Here is a 20122-nt window from a genome sequence, read left to right as displayed (position 1 = left end):
AGCCTGGTCTACAGAGTGAGTTCCAGGACAGCCAGGGCTACACAGAGAAACCCTGTCCGGAAAAACCAAAACAAACAAACAAAAACCCCAAATAAATACTATTCGGAAGACTGTTACATGCCAAGCTCATGCACACAGTAACGAGCAGATTGTCAACACTATATAATATGGCTGCAAGAAAAAGAATAGATAAACTTATGCATTGGAAGTCTCTTGTGATAAAACTGGACATATGTTGTTGGAAAACACTGGTTTGTATGGGCCATTTAAAGAAAACATTTTGGCCTAAAACAAATTGTCATGACAAGAGTTAGCATAGCATACTAAATTTAAAAAAGAATCAGAAAACAAAACTTGAGGGTGTAGATTTTAGCCATTCTCATCTTCATTGTTACCCCCAAGTACTGCAAACGTGAGCTTCTTAATTGCAAACGTCTTTTCAAGGGAGCTATTTTTTTTCTTCTAACTTTAGTACAAAAGTTTAAATCGGCCCCTTAAGCTGAAACACTGGATTCCAGTGCTGGAAGGAAAGCTCGGTGGGGAAGAACCCTTGCTGATTTCACAGAGGGCCTGAGTTCAGTTCCCAACACCCATATCTCAGCTCACAACACTCAACAGTGCCAGGGAGTTCTGACAACCTCTGCTGGTACTACAGGCACCAGAAGCACACATGATACACAGACATGCATGAAGACAAACTCATGTAAAAATAAATACAGTCATAACAAAAGGAAACCCTGGGTTCATCAACATGATTTTACCATGCAGGGTGCCCAACGTTGGGGATCAAATGTAAATCATATCTGTCTATAAAAAAGTACACAAATTGAACAGTGGGTGTGTCACTGTGGGTGTGGGCTTTAAGACCCTCATCCTAGCTGCCTGGAAGCCAGTCTTCTGCTAGCAGCCTTCAGATGAAGATGTAGAACTCTCAGCTCCTCCTGCACCATGCCTGCCTGGATGCTGCCGCGCTCCCACCTTGATGATAATGGACGGAACCTCTGAACCTGTAAGCCAGCCCCAATTAAATGTTGTCCTTGTAAGAGTTGCCTTGGTCATGGTATCTGTTCACAGCAGTCAAACCCTAACTAAGACAAGTATACACTGTGTTCATGTATGCTTCATATCAGATGAACATACAATACGTAGCCATCAAATCCTTATAAAACAACATAAAGGAACAGGCATACAAGTTAAATTGCTTTTCTGCTCATTTTACTTTATTTTTGTAATGTTGGGGGATCGAACCCAGGGCCTTAAACTGATGTGTTACCACTGAACTACATTCTGACCTAAAATTTAGTTTATTTCTAAGTAAAATACTTAACTTTCAGCATAGGTTTTTTGTTTGTTTGTTTTCTGATAGGAAATCTCACCTTATACAAACATCTTAATAGGTATTCACAGAACTGTAGTATTTTTCTTCATCGCACTGTTGGCACTAGAGACATTTATTAGGTCTAATCCTGACCTGTTTAAGATCTTGGAATTGGCCTTAGAGTAGGGAACACCTACTCTGACATATGTGGCTTAAAAACATAAATCCAGGCCAGGCAGTCGAGGCGCACGCCTTTAGTCCCAGCACTTGGGAGGCAGAGGCAGGCAGATTTCTGAGTTCAAGGCCCACCTGGTCTCTAGCGTGAGTTCCAGGACAGCCAGGGCTACACAGAGAAACCCTGTCTCAAAAAAACAAAAGAAAAATAAAAGAAAAAAAAAAAAAAAAACAAAAAAACAAATCCGTTGTTCGTCTTTCCCAGACCCTGTTCCTGGAATGACAACTCTGAGACTATTTACTAATGGATACCTAGGTCACAAGCCAGATTTGGCTCATTCCCTAACTAGCTCATAATTTATGTAACCCATTCAGACTGTCCTATGCCTTCCACATGGTTAGTTACCTCTCCTTCAGTCCCAGCCCCATTCTTCCTTCATGTTTCCTCTGCATCTCTCCTCGCGTCTCCTTTTAGTCTCACTATTTCCCAGAATCCTTTCTTCCTGCCAGTGTCCCTCCTCCTTTTTCCTGCCTCAGCTCATTGGCCATCAGCTTTTTTTATTGACAGGCGATGTTTATAGGAGAATCTCTCTACAATATGGCTTTCATTGCCTTCCTACAGGAAGATGGCACAGGTGGATTCTCAGAGCAGGGTGGTCGGTGCCTTTTGAATAGAGATAAGAGATCATAAAGCAGCTTGGTCCGCGTACTGTGTTGTTAATGTGAGAGAGATGCCATGTAGCCGGTGTTACACAGATGTGCTATGCTGCTAGGCCTCAGAAGAGTGAGAATGGGGGTCCCTGCAGACTGCTCTGTCTTCTCTGATAGTGGAATCCGAAATGATGAGACGCATGCAATAGGACAATTTGGAACATGTATTTTTAAGACAGCGTGCTACTAACGCATCGAACACATGCCCTGTCCCTCCAAAATCAGTCTTCAAAGAGAGGCCCATCCCTTCATGACCTAAATCACTTCAATACTCCAGAAATATCTAGTTACCAGGACTTCTCTTTCTTCACAAGGCCTCCTTAAGTCTGTAACACAAGAGTATGGGAAGAGGCTCTGAGAGATTTCAAATATGACCTAAAAGTAGTTGGTACAATCTTTTAATAGACTAGAGGGTTTGTACATGTGCATTTACAGAATTATCCCAATATCTGGAGTCATTTGTCTTTTTATTTTTCTTTAAGAAATTTGATATTGGATAGAGAATCTTTTGATAAAAAAATGTTTTATTTTTACATAGTTGATCAATTCATCCTTAGTGTACAGATTTGGGGTTCATTTTCTTTCCTGCTCACTTGACTTAATTAATACTAAGGATTGGAATACTTGATCCTCAATTCTGTATCATATATTAGATACCCAGGGATGAAGACAAGGTTAACCAAAACTCACGGAACTTTTTATTGCATTTATGTTATAGAGTGAGTTCCAGGACAGCTAGGGCTATACAGAGAAACCCTGTCAAAAAAAAAAAAAAAAAAAAAAAAAAAAAAAAAAAAAAACACCCCCAAAAAGAATGAAAGCAATTCACAGCTGTTGTAAGTTAATGCTTAGGTTTTGTCTACAATTATAATTATTTTCTCTGTTTCAAATCTTCATTGGACCTCATGAGCAACTTTTATTTATCAGGCTTAAAGTCTTGAGTCCTGTTGGAAGACAGTAGAAACTGTCATCAGGAGGTTATGGTTTTCATGAAGTTGGTGCGTTTACTTTTATTGTTGCTTATTCTGTGGGGATTTTTGAGATGCAGAATTGAGCTAGGAGAGAGCTTTCTCAGACAGCTACATCCCCAGGCCCATTAGTGGGCTGTTCTTCTTTCTACATGTGGTCTTTTTGGTCTGTCTCCAGTTCAGGGTTGAGTTAGGGCAGCTCGTTGATTAACCCCCTTGCCCAACGTCCTTTATGTACGTTGCTGTGTATTTTCCCCAGGTTAATTGAAAACGAGCAGAAGAGTCGGTGGACAGTAAGAGTTTCTCAATTAGCTAACCATCCTGGCCGAATGCTAATACTCTGGCCCAGTAAGCCTCCGTGGCAATGATTTTGTATCTAAAACCTTTGCTTCTTCACCCGGTAACCTGGAAGTGTGACGTGAACTTTGAGCAGTGCGGCAGCCTTAGCTGTTTTATCTGTGTTCTCCAACCTTATGACAGAACAATCCCAGCCCCGGCTCTCAGGCTCTCACTGCTTGCCTGTCAGTCCTCACCTTTCCTGTTGAATGTTCTCAAGGTCTGCCCCGCCCTCGCCCCTCAGCACCTCAGCATCCTACGCATCCCATGGGGCAGGTGGAATTCAAACTTTTATCTGTCTCTTGCAGCAGACTCAGCAAGTCTCATTCCTTTCCGTACAACGTGCACGGTGTTCACGTTGATCAGAAATAGCTTTCTAAAGTGGATCCAAAGGGGTCACATCCCTGCTAAAATCCTCACGTAGCTAACTTTAAATCCTAGTTACAGGGTAACTAGGTGATTCATGCCCTCACCCCATCCCCACAGCACTCTCTCTCTCTCTCTCTCTCTCTCTCTCTCTCTCTCTCTCTCTCTCTCTCTCTCTCTCTTTCCTGTGGGGGGGTGGGTTTCAAAACAGGGTTTCTCTGTGTAGCCCCAGCTGTCTTGGAACTCACTCTGTAGACCAGACTAGCCTTGAACTCAGAAATCCGCCTGCCTCTGCCTCCCAAGTGCTGGGATTAAAGGCATGCGCCACCACTGCCCTGCCACTCTTAGCCTTTCAATGCTACAGTTCTTACAAGCCTCAGCACAGCGTGCCTGCCCACTCCCTACCTTTGTGCAGGGTACCTTATCATGTTTGTCTTAGAAAACACACATTGAGTGAATAGGAGCTGTCTTATATGCTATGACTGTAACATTTATTCTTTTTACATTTACGTGTGTGTGTGTGTGTGTGTGTGTGTGTGTGCATGTATGTGTATGTGTGCATGCCTGTGCACACATGTGCATATGCTCACATGGGTGCTATAAAAGTGGATCTCATAGTACACTTCACCTTAGCTCCTTTTCTCCTGCCAGGCTTGCTGGGAAATAGAATTGGGATGTCAGGCTCCACAAGCAAGTCGATAATGCCTTTACCTGTTAAGCCATCTCATCAGCCCCGTGATATTTATTCTCAAATAAATATTTATTCTTACAACCAATATTCCCTCAAATCCCTAATTGAGCACAAACAATTATTGCCCAGGTAACTCTTCCTCGTGCCTCCCCTGGCAAGCCTCTCTAGGACCAAGCCTGTGATTTCATCACATCTACAGAAGCTTTTTCCTCTCCCACTCCCGAGCTACCAGGAGATCATAAGAAAGTAGTGTACATGAATCCATTTGTGACACGTGGTAAACACTAAATAGAGTCAATCTGTATGCCAATAGAGCAGCTTCTACAAAAATAAATACATGAAATTGTTATGTCGAGTATGGGTGTGGCATACTCCCCAAGGGCCTATGTGTGGCAAGCATCATGGTGTTGAGTATGGTAACAGATGGTGGATCTATCAAAGGAGGGGCCCAGTGCAAGGCAGCTGAGTCACCGGAGACAGCCTCAGAAGGAATTTAATGGCTCTTGTGAGACCTATGAGTTCCCACAGACAGGATTGCTTAAAAGAGCCAGGCTGGAGGTCCCTGGACTCTGGTTTTCTGTCTGTCCTTGTGACCCCCTCCACACCTGCTCCTGTCCCCTTGGTGCCATCTGCCACTTCACCAAAGCCAGCAGTAGGTCAAACCGTACTTCAGCTTCCTAACCACAAGGTAACTGATTTTCTTCATAAGTTCCCCACCTCGGTATTTCGTTATACTAACAGAAACCAAGGGAGCATAGTTCAAACTCCTGCTGTTTATTTGTTTCTGTTTGTTTTGAAACACTCTCTAGATCAGTGATTCTCAACCCAACGAGAGTCAAAGAACCACCCCAAAACACTGATATTTATTCAGTCCATAACAGTAGCAAAATTACAGTCATGAAGTATTAACAAAAGTCATTTTATGGTTGGGGATGGCCAGGGCCTGAGGAACTGTGTTAAAGGCTGAGAACCACTGCTTTACATGGTATGGCCTACTTACCACAAAGCTCAGTCCATGTGTAATGTACCAGGGGTGAACAGATGTGTCCAGAGATTATTTTTTCCTCTAGGAAAAGGGGCTTCACGTGACTGTGGTGTGCATGTGAGTGTCTCTGTGTGTGTGTGTGTGTGTGTGTGTGTGTGTGTGTGCTTGCATGTATGTTGTTTTTTGATAGCTAAGGACTGGCCCATAGATATGTCCATCTCATTTTTTATATAAATTTTAAAATGTTTTAATGTGTGTCAGTCATAGTGCATGAGTGAGGGTCAGAGGATGGGAGTCACTTCCCTTCTTCCACCCCATTAGGCAGGGGATTGAACTCAGTCATTAGACAGCAACAGGTGTCAACCACGGCACGTCTCATTTGTGTGTGTGTGTGTGTGTGTGTGTGTGTGTGTGTGTGATTGTGTCTTATAAAAACAACATATACACATATATGCATGCAGGCACACTTACATCACAGCCACCTCCCTTCCTTCCCCTGAATCCCACCCTTACAAATCCCCCATGGCCCTGAGGAGAAGGGGGTGACCCCCCCCTTGGGAACCACCCTGCCCTGGAGCATCCAGTCCCAGTAGTACTAGGCACATCCACTTCCACTGAGGCCCAACCAGGAAGTCCAGGTAGAGAAAAGGGGATCCGATGGCAGGGAACAGAGACTGAGATAGCCCTGCCCCACTTTCTAGGGGACCCACATGAAGACCAAGCTGCACAACTGCTACAAATGTGTAGGGACCCTAGGTCCAGCCCCGCATGCTATTTTGTTGGTGCTCCAGGCTCTGCAAGCCCTCATGGTCCCAGGTTAGCGACTCTGTGGATCTCCCTGTGTTGTTCTTAACCCCTCTAGCTGGCTCACTTCTATCCCAACTCTTCCACAAAACTCCCTGGGCTCCAACTGATGTTTGGCTGTGTGTCTCTGCTTCTGCCTCTATCCACTGCTGGGAGAAGTCTTTCCGGAGACTGTTATGCTAGGTTCCTGTCTACAAACATAACAGAGTATCATTAATAGTATCAAGGGTTGGCTGTCTTCTATGGGGTGGGTCTCAAGTTGGGGCAGTCATTGGTTGGCTGTACCCTCACACTCTGGTCCATCTTTGTCCCTGCATGTCTTAAAGGCAAGAATAATTTTGGGTTGAAGGTTTTGTGGGTGGATTGATGTCCCCTCTGAAGTCCAGCCTGGCTATGGGAGGTGGTCACTTCAGTCCTCATATCCCCAGTCTCACATAGGGTCACCTCCATAGATATGCTGTAGTCTCTCCCATCCCAAGTCTCCAGCTGGTCCCAGAGATGGTCCCCCACCAATTTCCATTCTCATTCCCAGCCCTCGCCTACCCCCTTACCCACATCTGATCTCCACTCCCATAATCCCCCCCATGCCCTCTCCGACCCAGTCACTCTCTCCATCCACTTCTGATGACTATTTTGTTTTCCCTTCTGAGTGATATTCATACCCCTCCCTTGGGCCCTCCTTATTTCCCAGTTTCTTTGGGTTTGTGGATTGTAGCACAGTTATCTTGCACTTCATGGCTAATGCCCACTTATAAGTTGGTACAGACTATATGTATCTTTCTATACGTGTCTTTCTATACGTATCTTTCTGGCTCTTAGTTACCTCACTCAGGATGATATTCTCAAGTTTCACCCATTTGCCATGCAGAATAGTCTTAAGGAAGAGGGTAGAAAGCCACTATATCAGTGGTTCACAACCTGTGCATTGTGATCCCTTTGGGAGTCACATACCAGATATCCTGCATGTCAGATGTTTATATTATAATTCATAACTACCAAAATTACAGTTATGAAGTAGTAATGAAGTAATGTTATGGTTAGGGATCACTGTAACAGGAAATGTATTAAAAGGTTACAGCATTTGGGGTTGAGAACCACTGTACTAGATGAAAATTGGGTCTGTGTGTAGAGGTTGTATATTTACAGAGATGCAGGTAAGAGAAACCAGGGGAAGGGGACACACAGATGAAGTGGAAGTTCTGGAAAACACATTATCAGAGTGAAAAAAAAACCCTTATGATCTAAAATGTATTAAGTTGCCTAATCTTCATTTAAAGTGTGCTGAGTACTTTTTAATGCATACTGTACCACCTGCAGAAAGGTAATGACCAAATAAATAAAACTTACCTCTATCATTCTGGGTATTGTGAAGTAAACAAATTAAGTCAAATGAATGGTGTGTGGCATGCTACAAAGTGACAAATGTTGCAATATCAGCGGTAGGGAATAAAATGTTACATAAGATGACTGGAAGAATTCACTCATTTTATCTATGTCCTAAGAAAGGTGTTCATGTCAGGGGACAGCACTCAATGCTTAAGACAAACTGTAAATACCCACGTGTTATAGGAACAAGCAGCTAGTATATGGTGTGCCAGGCAGGAAGGAGTAGTAGAAGCACAGGAATCTATGACAGGGCATTATAGAGAAGATGTGGTGGTTGAATATGCTTGGCCCATGGGAAGTAGCACCATTGGGAGGTGTGGCCGTGTGGAAGGAAGTGTGTCCCTGTGTAGGTGGGCTTTGAGGGCTCCTAGTGCTGAAGCCCTGTTCAGTGTAGCCAAGACCCTCCCCCTGTTTGCCTTTGGAACAAGATGTAGAACTCTTGCCTCCTCCACACCATGTCTGCCTGCTATGCTTCCCACCATGATGATAATGGATGGAGCATCTGAAACTGTAAGCCAGCCCCAATTAAATGTTTACTTTTATATGAATTTCTTTGGTCATGGTGTCTCGTCACAGCTGTGAAACTCTAAAACAGTTATCTAGTCTTTTCTTTGTGGAATATTCATATACATGAAGGGTTTTGATCAAAGGGAAGACATATATTAATAGCTACTTGCTTAATACTGGGGAATGAGCCAGGCCATGCACTTATTAAGTTTGTATTTAACCATGTTAACTCTATGACTGTCTTGATAAGAGACTAAAGTGAACAGCATTGGAAGTAAGTGGGTTGACTATAAAGATGGAAAGTTGTCTAATTCCAGGAGGGGGACAATGTAGAACATTGAGGTATATTATAAAGAATGTCACCTCAGTTTTGGACCAACTCAGGAATTCTGAGTGATATTCAAATGGAAATGTCAGGTTGGCAGTCAGGTATATAAATCTGGGATGAATTTATGAGCTCAGAAATCATTAACATAAAAATATCACGGAAGGACTTTGGAACAACTCATTTACTAAGGGAAAAAAGCAGAGAGAGAGAGAGAGAGAGAGAGAGAGAGAGAGAGAGAGAGAGCACAAGTTGGGCTCTGGGGCCCACTAACAAAGCGTCTGATTGAAGAGTCCTTCTTAGATGACTGAGATGGAGCTGGTACCTAGGCAAGAAGAGAAGCCCAGGCGGTATCAGAAAACCAAGTTAAAATAAAATGTGTCCAGGAGTATAGACTAACCACTGACCACCTGCAACTTTCTAAGAGGTCAAGAAAAATGGAGCCCAAGAATCTGTAAGTCATATGGAAATCAAAAATGCCTGTGAGAATAACTTGACTGGAGTCAGGATAGAATTTAAACTTAGGACCTCTGGAAGAGCAGACAGTGGTCTTAACCACTGAGCCACCTCTCCAGCCCCAAAATGTTCATTTTTAACATTCTGGAGCACATCTTATTTTGCTGTGCTGTTGTTCTGGCTGGTTTTGTGTGTCAACTTGACACAATTCAGAGTCATCAGAGAGGAAGGAGCCTCAGTTGAGAAAATGCCTCCATGTGATCCAGCTGTAAGGCATTTTCTCAATTAATGATCAATGGGGAAACTTCCAGACCATTGTGGCTGATGCATTCCCTTGGGCTGGTGGTCCTGGGTTCTATAAAAAAGCAGGCTGAGCAAGTCATGGGGAGCAAGCCAGGAAGCAGAACCCTCCATGGCCTCTACATCAGCTCCTGCCTCCAGGTTCCTGTCCTGCTTGAGTTCCAGTCCTGACCTCCTTCAGTGATGACCAGTGCTGTGAAAGTGTAAGCCGAATAAACCCTTTCCTCCTCAGCTTGCTTTTTTAGTCATGCTGATTTGTCATACCAATAGAAACCCTAAGACAAATTGGTACCAGCATACTGAGGTTGTTGCTATGACAGACCTGACTGTTTGGAAGAGGGTTGTAGAAGGACTTTGGAACTTTGGGCTTAAAGAACCATTGAGTGTTGAGACCTCAGTGGGATGTTCTACAGGAGCTTGGAAGATAAGAATGTTGAGAGCTGTACAGAAGACAGAGGCCTTGTGACGTTTCAGAGGGAAGATTGAAGACTCTAGCAGGTCTGTTTGCTCTTTTGACTTAGGAGGCTGTGGTTCTGGTCAGCTGGGGGTGAACATCAGCTGTGATTAACTTGAGACCAACACTGTTAGAGGGAAACCTTTGAGTTAGTGAGACAATTGATGCTGGTCAGCTGAGGCTAAGAAATTAGAGACCAGCACCACTGAAGTAAAACCTCCTGAGGAGAGTTTCCTGAGCACACAGAGAAGCTATGTTCCAGAGGCGGCCAAAGTTGTACCTTGTGCTGCCAGCCAGACTTGGTACTGTGAAATAATCACCCAGATGGTGCTGGTCTTGAAGGCATGAGGGGATCGTGGAGAGCAGCTGAGGCTTGTCAGTGTGAGAGGCCAGGAGAGGCTGTAGGTGAAGGTGCAGCATCGGCAGCAGTTGAAGGGCAAGTACTAAAGGGGTCGTGGCACAGAAGTTGAGGCTTGACAATATGAAGAAAGCCTATGAAATCTCTTGGTAAAAGTGCGGCCCAATTACAGCAGAAGACCCCATCGTTTTGGAGATGCCAGAACTATGGGGCAACCACCAAAACCAGCAACAGCAGTGGAGTCAGCCCCAGCCTACGAGACAAGCTGTGTGCTACAGAGGGAAGAGCTGAAGAGGGCTTCGGAGGATCCCCAACACTGTGAGTCGATCGCAGACAGTGCGAACTGAGCATTTATACTGTTGGAGTTTAGTTTTGCTTGGTTCAGACTCTGACTTTGCCCTGGTTCCTCTCTCTTGAGAAAGGCATTTCATTTTGATTTATACGAGCACCCACAGCTGAAAGATCTTGAACTTTTAAAAGGAATTTTGGATTTTTAGAGAGATTGGATAGTTAAAAGATATTGAAATTTTAATGTGGATGAATTTGTAAAAGACTGTGGAACTTTTAAAGTTATTTATGTTTTTAATGAGAGGTCTTGGAGATGAATAAGAAAGGAAGGGCTGGGCCTTAACAGTGGCGTGTTTGTGTGTCAAGTTGACAAGGCATCAGTTGGATTGGCTGGTTTGGTGTCAACAAGCTAGAGTATTAAGAGAGGAGCCTCAGTTGAAAAAAATGTCTCCATGAGATTCAGCTGTAAGGCATTTTCTCAATTAGTGATCAATAGAGGAGGGCCCAGCCCATTGTGAGTGATGCCATCCATGGGCTGGTTTTCCTGGGTTCTATAAGAAAGCAGACTGAGCAAGCCATGGAGAGCAAGCCGGTAAGCAGCAGCTTTCCATGGCTTCTGCTTCAGCTCCTGCCTCTAGATTCCTGCCCTGTTCGAGTTCCTGTCCTGACTCTTTTTGGTGATGAACAACAATGTGGAAGTATAAACAGAGGGAATCCTTTCCTCCTCAACTTGTTTTTTGCTCATGGTGTTTCGTCTCAGCAATGGAAACCTTAACTAAGAAAGCTATGTTAATCAGAGTCCTATTGCCATGATAAAATACCTGGAAAAAAATTACAACTCAGGTTAACAAGAGGGAAGCAAGTTAAAAAGATCACAAAGTTATGTATCTTGTCTGTGTTTGAGGGCTTGGTAGTATTTCAGGATGTTCAGTACCTTGTGGATGAATGTTATTCCCCTTAGATGGGTAGGAACAAAAAGAGGGAAAGCCGAGGGCGTACCCCAGTGCTGTATTTTTTACCCATTAAGCTCTACTGCTTTAAGAGCCACTATCTCATGGTTGTGCCAAACCCTGGAAACTAAGCCCTTAACACATGGTTCCTTAAGGAACAGTTAAGTTCTAATATCTAGCATGTGCACATTAATGTAATTTAAAGAGTAAGTGCCCATACCTCTCTCTTAGTTCACTTCTGGATTCCTATCTCTGACTTCCATGAGAATTCCCAAACTCCAAAAGATTGCTTCCAATTACTGCTCTTTTTTTCAAACAGAAGTTACATTGTAGCCAAGTCCATAGGACTGATGATACCAGTGCACAGGGACTCATAGTAGCCAGGTACATAGTAACAAACAACTGAAGCATGTGGATACTCTGTGGTCAACAGCATGCATGTAGTTGCTCCTGGTGGGGGCTGTCTTCCAGGCAGAGGTTTAGGTAAACCCTTGTATTTTCTTTCATCCTTCAGTTTTCTAATACCCACTCTAGCTCCAGAAAGGTCGACCATCCCAGGGACCCAGCCCATGTTGGTTGGATAGAAATTATTACACATGTATGTGTCAACAGAGGCCAGCCCCACAGCTTGAGATGCCAACAGGTACAAGCATGTTGCCAACACCTTCTGGATGCTACACTGCTAGGTTGGGAACTCTTACATATGTAAAACTGCCAGAGCTCGAAATGGTGGTGAATGAAGCTCTTGTGTTCTTCCTTTTGGCTGAATTACCTAGTTCCCCCAACTTGGAGCTCACCTCAGACCAGGTGTTCCTGAATAAGTAATATAGATTTATACTTCTAATCCAGCAGAAGTTGGGTCTGCATATATAAAAGCAAGCTATTAAAGCCAACAACTTTTATTTTTTTAAATGAAAACTGTAGAAGAGAAATGTCAAAGGGGTTTCTTTGGTTTCATTAAACAGTGCTCCCACCCCAGGGAAAATGAAGGCCCTCTTTTAGGGCCAGGTGTTCTTTAGAGTTTAGCAATAATGGCAAGGAGGGGATGAACTCACTTTTAGGAAAATCATAGAATGTTATGGGGACTTTGCAAGCATGAATATGATCTTAAACATGTCACATAAAAATAAAACAGAAGAGAAAAGGGGAGGAAAGGAGAGAGAGAGAAAAGAAGAAAGAGAGAAAGAAAGAGGACCCCAATGTCTATGCAATCCTGCAGTGTCTCCCAGAGGCTCAGGAAGTTAGACCTGGGTCCTGGGCTCCCCTCCCCTAGCTCACCTTGTTCTTACAGATGCTAATATAAATCAATTAGGAGCTGACATAATTGGCTTCTTGACAAATGCTCCGTGATACTGCAGCTCAGGAGAAGGTGGAATTTCTGAGGTGCAGGTTGTAAGGCTTTTACTCAGCAGTAAATTCCACGCCCTGTCAGCACAGGTGGATAGCTAAGTTGCAAAGACAATGTTTCTCTAGCTCCTAAGTCACTCTTTGGATGATTGACCAAAGCAAGTTGTGATTCAATTCAACCAATTAGACCTTGAAGAGTAAAAACCAGACCTTCATCAAATTCAGACCAAAAACCAAAAAACAAAAAGATGGGGTATGCTCAGCTCTGTGAACATGTGGGCAGAATGGAGAGAAGGAGGGGAAATACTGGTGGCCAAGGGTTCCAGCAGAAGCAATTAGAGGACTCATTATTTGGAAAATTGTAAAAGAAAAGACGGTGGCTAGACATGCGCTCAGTTCCTTGGGAGTAATTTAAGGAGACCAAGCCTCCCTCCCCCACTCCTGGTGTAGACTGCAGCAGCAAGCCATGCACTTGTGACTTATATTTTCCACAATTAATGGCTGAGGGCAGAAGTGCTCAGGAACAGAATTGTTCTCCTAGACCCCCTTCTGTTTAGAGAAAGCTAATGGAACCTACCAGTTAACGTCTGTGTGTGGAGAGAGAAGGGCGAGTTGTAGCTTTCGTACATTTTCTTACTCTCTCTACAAGTGAGTACTATAACACTTTCCATATTCTCCCTAGCTTTCAGCACAAGTGAGACCGCAGCAGGCATTCTAATGCTATGCTGAGGAATATGTAAGATCTAAGAGGCATTCTCCCAGATGCACAGAGGATCTACAGCTAAGAACAGCAGCGTAGCTATGCTTAGAGAAAAATTCAAAATTTTAATGTGTCCCATGTGACCTTTTAAAATAAAGTACCATTACTTCATCTAATTGCTTTTAATTCTCTATAGTTTTATATATCAGTATGTCCAAGAGTATATTGATTATTTATGGGAAGGATAAAAACCTTTCAGCAGATTTATATGCATGCCTGGCACTGATGCAGGTCACAAGGGGTCTTTGGATCCCCTGCAACTGGAGTTATTGTGAGCCTTTCTGTAGCTACTAGGAACACATCTGAACAATCCCCTTTAAAAAAAGTAACCCACTAAGTCTAATTTGAGCTGTTTATATTTTTGTGATATTTTAATTTCACAAGTTTGATCAGAAGTATTGTCTATATATTTTGGTAACTTGAAATATGAAAGAGTTAGCTGTTATCTTAATTTAGCTAAGATCCTTTAGTGCCTATGCCAGTTTTTAGTATACTGAAAATGAATTATGCCATTTGATCTACATAATAACCCTATGAAGTAGATAAAATGAGGTAATTCTTATCAGCATCTTTATAATACAGCCAAGGAAAAAAAATGAAACAAAATCTAAATACTTTTTCATGATCTAGAATGTCAAACTAAAATTTTATTCTATGTTAAGAATTAGCTTGTAGTTGAGCCTGTCTGTTTTTTTAAGGTTTTGTTGTTGTTGTTGTCGTTGTTTGGTTTTTATGTGTATAGATGTGTTGCCTGCATGTTTGTATGTGTACCATGTGTGTGCCTGGTGCCCTTGGAGGCCAGAAGAGGACACTGGAGCCCCTGAAATTTGAGTTACAGATGATTGTGATCCACCACATAGGTGCTGGGAATGGAACTCCATGGAGGAGCAGAGAGTGAAGCACCCTCTTCAGCTGACCCTGGGTTTTAACATTTACAGAGTTAACTTGAAACCTAACGGATTTACGGTTTCCTGCTTTGCTTTGGTTTCTGTTTGTTCTGTGTATGTATACATAATATGCATGCATGTGTGTATGTGTATTTGGGGGCACATGTGTATAGGTGTGTGTGTGTGTGTGTGTGTGTGTGTGTGTATGTTTACTCATGGTGGCCCAAGGCTAATATTGAATATCTTTGCTAATCATTCACTTTTGGAGCCTGGTCCAGGAATGGGGTCGTGTGAGGAGAATTCTGAGTGCTTGTGGGAATACTCCAAGATAAGGTGGGTCTTGTGACATCAGCTGTTTTCAGGGTCGATCTTGGAAGTGTAGAGGATAGGAGTGAATTTACTTCCGATTGTTCATCATGACTGGCTATTGTTCTTTGTTTAGATGCCTCTATAGAAAAGCATGGCTTTACCACATACAGCTTGTCCTTGGATTGTGAACAGCTTAAACTCATGGAAACTTTACTCATGTGACCTTTCTTAACCTTCAGGGCATGAATTGTCTGATGCTCTGAATAAAGTTGACTATTGCATGAATCTTTCGTTAGCCATCTGCATTTCTTGGCTTCATTCTTCCAATTCTATACTACCTTATATACTGAACCCAGGGTCACTTGAACCAAAAGCTTGCCAATTAGGCTAGTTTGAGTAACCAGCTTGCTTTAAATTACCTGTGTTTGGGTATTTCCTGAGTACTTATGTGTGTTACATCTCAGAGTCTAAGGAATCTGAAGGCCTGTCCTCATGAGAATTCAATGAGTCCTTAAAAGAGCTTTGAAACATTTCCCCATCCCCAAACTGCATGTTTTTATGATTATTGCCTCTTTTTTTGTGAATGTTTGAATTTGTTATTCAATATTTCTTTGCTCAGTCTTTTAGAATGTTAGTGTTTAATGAGTATATAAACAACATTTATATATCAACTATAAAATGCTTAATAATAAAGTTTGCAAATGTTCCAGGTGTGCTGTTTAACTTAATCCTGAGGTATTAATCTGGTTCAAACAATTTTCCTACTACTCTCAGTCAAGCCTCTGGCTTATCTCTCCCATGGTGGAGGGGATGGTAATAAGTCATCTCCATACCAGGTTGAGAGGTTGCTATCAGCAGTCCCTTCAGCCTTTTTTAAAAAATAATTTAAATAATGGTCTACCCTAAATTTGACTGGGGAAGAAACTTATCATTTTTAGTTGCTTTAGCATTATTTTTTAGAGCATTTATTAATCCATCTATTTCTTTTCCTCTGTTATAAAATGCTTCATCATGTCTAAATCATTATGTTGTTAGGTTAACCACCTTAATTTTAAGAAAAGATGTTTTCAAAGTACCACTTTCTGCAACATAGGTTTTGCGTGTGTGTCTGTCTGTCTGTCTGTCTGTCTGTTACATAATGTGTATATGTATACATACATAATTCCAGCTAAGTGATATTTTTGGTTCTCCTTCCTTTGTAAAGCAGAGAATATTTGTCCAACCTATAAAGTTATTACTCCTAATAGATCTAAAGAAAATGAATATTTTTTTTCTTCCCTTCTTTTTAAACAAAGAAGACACAAACTCTCTTAGCACAGTAGGTCAGACCTCCAGGGTTGCCTCAGATTGCTGTGACCCACTGTTGTCAGGGAACAATTTAAGGCTCCCTCATGCTTCGTAGCCTTTCCTAAATGACAACAATGTTCAGACCTGAAACATCTCTAAGGTTTTGGTTTCAAGGCTACAATGTGACCCTCTCTTGACAGTTTTTTTTTTTCTGACTATAAAATGGAAACTTTTGAAGGTGCCCTTTCCAGCACTAAGCAAACAAACAAACAAACAAACAACAGCAGCCACCTTAGGATGACAAGCAAACAAACAAACAAACAACAGCAGCCGCCTTAGGATGACTCTGTGCTTATGAAGCCGCTCTTGATTTTGCCATGAATTTCTCCTCCCCTTTCTTCTTGGTACTGCCCTCTGGTACCCAGGGCCTGCTCAACAAATGTTAATGGCTGTGATCTTCACTATCGGCAATTTGCAAAGTGGGTGATTATTGTCTATAAGCAACAAAGGAGACACTCTTTGCTATTTATGCTAATGTGTGAGCACTTGGGATGACATCTCCACACAGCGACGGTAAAGCTGAACTCTTTAGCTCCTTTCAAAGCGAACAGAGGTTGCATCCAGGAGGAAGAGTGACACCTATTGTTCCAGGTATGATCGATCCTCCATGTTTCCTCCCACAGCAACTCTGTCCCCTATCAGTAGTGTCTGCTATTAACAAGACTAGGTCTAGCGCAGGACAGCTGGCATCGGTAGCACTTGACTGTCAGCTTCCTTGGCTGTCACACACACGGCAGTAGCTGTATTTTAGCTCCTGCTTTCAAAGAGCAAGTCATTAAAGACAGAAGAAATGCATGCAACCCCAACTATAGAAGATCCTTTTAAATCACTAAGAAAACTGAATTGGGAAAGAATAATTCCTTTAAGCATAATTGGTTAAAAAAAAAAAACCCTCTGACTTCTCTGTATAAAATTTAGTTCTGTAATTTTACGGGAAAAGAAATGCAAACTTTAAATTTATGTTTTATCTGACCTATATTAAAAAATAATTCCTCATAAAAGGTCATTGTTGACAGTCAAGACTTGGAGTTTTATGTGATCATTTCCTGTTCTGTTGGACATGGGAAAATAGTCCTGTGGGTCCAGCACCTCAGGTGACAAGAATATGGCTCTATCTTGAGGTAGCTATGCATGCACTCAGCACTTGTCACGTATCTTGTGGTCAAACATGGGTGGATGCTTCTTGAAATATGTTTGGTGTTTGGTTCTACTTGCTACCAGATGTGATATGCACAGTGACGTTCATACTCATTCGAATGCTGGAGGGATCGTTTACTCTGTGACACACAGCTTTTAAAAGCTTACTAATGTTTCTGGAGGGATCATTTACTCTGTGACACACAGCTTTTAAAAGCTTATTAAGGTTTTCAGCAGCACACATCTTTAAAGTTGCTTAAAAAAAAAAAAAGAAGAGCCCAAATAATTTAAATTTCTATTAACTCCTATAAATTATATGGGCTTCAGTTTCTACTTTTCATACGTTAGAACACAGCACAAATTATTTTAATCTCACTCATGTGTGAACTCTGAGAGGTACAGCATTACTGGCCAGGCAGGATATATTCACTTGTTTAATGGTGGCATAAACATCGTGGGAGTAGCCAATCACTTTCTGGTCCAATTTAAGGTGTGTTCTACAACATGAAAATTAACCTGGCCTTGATATCTGATGCAAGAACCTGTGGCTACACAGGTCATGGGATGTGGGAGGAGGGAGCAGCAGGAGGTAACCTACTAATACTATTCTGCTAAAGGGACATGCTATGAAAACTGACTCTGAATGACTTATTGTTACGCACATAGATTAGGGCACTCCTCAGCCCTCATTAGAGAAGTTTGCAGTAGATAGCGGTTAACATAGAGCAGGCGAAGGTGCAGAGAATATGAGATGGTAAGATACTTATCCTTAAGTGGACTGCGCGGTCGGTCAGGGATTGGGATCATTGTGAAAGAAGGAACAGAAGGAGCAGAGAAACACACAGCAGTAGATGCCTACAGGAAAACAGTGTGTTCTGCGCACAGTAGGACAGCTGTACACACAATCCCACAGTAGTTGTGACAGTATGCACAAGACCCATGGAAGCTCAAACCAGACAAAATACAAATGGAGAAGGCAGGAAGTCCTGCCCCTAGCTGAGAGATAGTGTCAGTTGATAACTCTTGGAAGAAGGAGGGGGCCCATTTTTTAAAGTTGTGGACTTTAATAGGATGACCACAGCCATGTGAAAGAGCACACATTCACAAGTCTATGCTCCATCAGTATGGGCAATACTGATGGATTTTGGTGTTTTGGACTTTGTTTTCTTCATTTTTTTTAAGAGGACACAGAGTTGGGTATGCAGGGGAGAGGGTGGATCTGGAAGGAATTTCAGGAAGAGGGTGAATATGAATGTGGTATGTGTGTGTGTGTGTGTGTGTGTGTGTGTGTGTGTGTATGCGCGTGCATGTGTACAGAAGTCAGCGTTAGGTATCTTTCTCAGCAGCTCTCGACCTTATTTTTTGAGACAGGATCTCTTACTGAACCCGCAGTTCACTGATTCTCCTTAGCAGGCCAGCGGGCCAGTGAATTCTGGTGATGTTCCTGTCCCCGCCTTTTCAGTCTTCAGATTACAAATACATAACTCTGCTAGCTTTTTGTCTGGGTGCTTGGGCTCTGAACTCAGATCCTCACACTTGTACAGTGAACAACTCGGTCATCTCCCTAGCCATAAGTTAAGGGTCTTAGGAGAAGAAAATTATACTGTATGATCAGAGTGGGCACCCTTCAAAGAGAAATACAGACAGAGGAGGAGAAGGAGGCTATATCAGTGGGGAGGGAGGGATGTCCTTAATGTCCCACAGGTTGTTGTAACTTTTGAGAACAGAATACAGACATAATACTTCCTTATCTTTTAACAATGTTTGGCCTACTTATTTTTAATTTCCTTAAAGGTTTAGAAATAATGTTAGCAGGTTAAACATGCACACATGCACACTCTCATTAGATGGAAGGGATTTTGATCAGGATTGCTTTAATCTACAAATCATTTCGAGGTTAGCTATGTACAGTCTTAGCAACATCATCTTCCAATCAATTCACGACAGTCAGAAGACAACTTTCAGGAGTTTTTTCTGTCCTTCAATCCCAGGTTCTGGGATTTGAATTTAGTCCACTAGCGGCTCATGCAGCACCCAGGTCAACTCTCTGGCCCAGAAACAGAGTTTGAGGTTTGTGTTATGCTCTTTCCAGCCGCATGTCTTGTAGTTTTTAGAATATAGGTCACATATATGTCACATATATGTTTATGTATATATATATATATATATATATATATATATATATATATATATGCCATTCTCTATCTGCCCGTAGGCTGTGGTGGAACCAAGATGAACAGGTTCTCTGGGTCTCTGCTGAGTCTGGAAAGCTGGAAGTGTTACAGCTCTTTAAAGAGAAGCCAGGAGGTTTGGGCGGCCTGTGTAGGGCAGGGAGCATAGGTCCGTGGGCAGCACTAGTGCCAATGCCAGCTGCAGGGGTGGCTGCTGCAGCAGCAGTGTGAGCCTGGCCTGCCAGTCCAGGGGCCAGTGATGAGTTGGAAAGCACTCTTCTCCAAGTGTTACAGCTCAGTGAGCCAGCCACTCTCAGATGAACCTCAGTGAGATAACTTGGGCGCTTTATTCCCTGTGGACAGGGACTTTATAAACATTGAGGACTGGGTGGGACGTAGGGGTAGATGTTTCCTATTAGCTTACTTTGGGGTGTTAGTGATGCTCTGCTTACATGGGGAAGGACTCTAAGTTTTTTTCCCTATGTGACTGATTGCCGTGGTCCTCTTAAGTGGAGTGTCAGTGGTTTAGTGTTTCAGAGTGAGTAGAGGTAGGCAGGGTATGGCTCCACTCCTACCATTCTCAGTTCTGAGGTTTACAGGGTCTGAGATCACTTAGCCTTACCAGTTCTTCTGTCTGGGGGTATAGTCCACTTGCCTCACATACACACACACTTGTGTGTGTGTGTGTGTGTGTGTGTGTGTACATAAATGTGTATGTGTATATATATACATATATATGTGCTGTATATATATACACATATATGTACATGTATATATACATACATAC

Source organism: Mus pahari, chromosome 9, assembly GCF_900095145.1.
Source record: "Mus pahari chromosome 9, PAHARI_EIJ_v1.1, whole genome shotgun sequence".
In the NCBI taxonomy this organism is placed as follows: domain Eukaryota; kingdom Metazoa; phylum Chordata; class Mammalia; order Rodentia; family Muridae; genus Mus; species Mus pahari.
The sequence above is the reverse complement of the archived record's forward strand: the minus strand, read 5'-3'. Positions refer to the sequence as shown.